Raw genomic sequence first — 1,748 nt, 5'->3', positions numbered from 1 at the left:
CAAAAACCTCTCAAAAAAAAAAAAAAAAACTTAAAAAAATTAAAAAACGAAACAACAAAAAAACCCTCAGGGAACGGAGTGACAACCCCAATGTCAGCTTGACCCAGAGCCGAGGAGAGGCAGCTAGGAGAAAGGGGTTTCTGAAAACGCGAGCTCTGGAACAGGCAGCTCTGGGAAGTCAGCGAGTTCTCTTACTGAGAGCATTGGAAGAGTTCGGGGTCTACAAGGGGGCTGAAGTGGCCAACGTGGAGTCTAGGTTGCTGAGAGTAAGTGTCCCTCTGGGCAGCCGCTGTCTCCAGAGAAGGCAGCACACCTGTGAAGCCCGTTTGCTAAGGGCCTCCTTCTGATACCTTTATGGAGAATCCAGGTTCTATGTACTATATATTTTATGACTTTGAACCAAACAATTCAGAGGATGCTATAAAAATAAGCGCTAAGGGAGCCAGCAGATGGCGTAATGGCTATGTTGCTGGACTCCCATGTAGTGGACCGCAGTTTGAGTCCCAGACCTAGTGGCTTAAACTCATACTGGGCATGTGTGTGTGCTGGACAGAGAGACAGAAAATGAGAAATCACCCCCCAGCGGGGATGGCTACACCACAGTTCCTTTTCTTCCATTCTCCTCCTGGGATTATGGGCATGTATACACGCACCACACCCAGTGTGATTTTCAAGCCACCAGGTCTGCAGCTCGAACTGTGGTTGGCCATGTGGGAGTCCAGTGCCTTAACCACCACACCACCTGCTGGTCCCCTGATTGTGCTTTTTTTTGTTTGCTGGAGGGCTTGCATCTTGCTCAGAGAGAGAGAGCAAACCCTGCAAAGAGGCATAGCCATGCCATCACCCTCCTTCCTGCATTTCTTCCTTAAGGATTTGGAACATGCATGCCCATGTTCCTGGCATTTTTTCAAACCACTGGGACTCAAACTGTGGATGACCATATGGAATCCGGCTCCCTATGAGCTGTGCTACAGGGCCGGCCCCTTACTGCGTTTCATTTGTGAAAATGTGTCATACTCTATAAGTTTATGATGTGTACATTTTCCAAGATATTTGTTCTATGTTAATCCAAATTTTAATTGCCAGAGGATGCATGTGCTTGCCAGAGGGAAAGCGTATCCCCAGTGGGGCATGATCACTCTGCAGCCCCTTTCCCTCCGCATCTGTATCACTTCAGGATCTTGGATACACACACACGCCTGCCATGTTTTTCAAGCCACCAGGTATTGGATTTGAACCGTGATCAGCCATGTGGGATCCTTAACTACGGTTAAATCTGAGTCATCCCCAAAATTTAAAATAAATCATAGGAACACTATGAACATCCCTACCCCCTCACCCACCACCCTGAATATAAAAAGAAATTCCCCAAAGTTCTTCACAGATGTCTTAGTTCTCCAGAACATGAGATTGGATGAGCAGGAAGGAACGGGGCTGAAGTTGGCCTGGTAGGGTCCTGTGTCTGTCAGGAGGGGACATAGCGAGGGGAGGGCCTGTCCCCTAGCCGGGTGTGCAGGGAGAGCCTGGCAGGGCAGAGAGGCCCCGCGCAGGAGAGGCTAATGTGATTATGGCATTATTCCTGGGCTCTGCAGCGTTTCTTTGCAAAACAGCATACAATTACTTATCCTCTTCTAAAGCTTAAAGGCAGAATCAAACCTGTCTTGCCAGCTTTGCTGGGTTCCTCTCAAACAAGATTATTATTTTTTTTAAAGAGTTTTTTTTTTTTTTTTTTTTTTTTTTTTTAATGT

General features: G+C 47.0%; 1 protein-coding gene across 1 annotated transcript in view; it reads left to right on the top strand.

Moving 5' to 3' along the window:
- XYLB (xylulokinase) overlaps positions 1-1,748 on the top strand; it is a 41,580-nt gene that overhangs the window by 29,638 nt on the left and 10,194 nt on the right. The window lies entirely within an intron of this gene.

The sequence above is a fragment of the Tupaia chinensis genome, unplaced genomic scaffold (genome assembly GCF_000334495.1).
Source record: "Tupaia chinensis unplaced genomic scaffold, TupChi_1.0 Scaffold146584_1, whole genome shotgun sequence".
NCBI lineage: Eukaryota > Metazoa > Chordata > Mammalia > Scandentia > Tupaiidae > Tupaia > Tupaia belangeri.
Note: the sequence above shows the minus strand (reverse complement) of the source record. Positions and strands in the feature narration are given on the sequence as shown.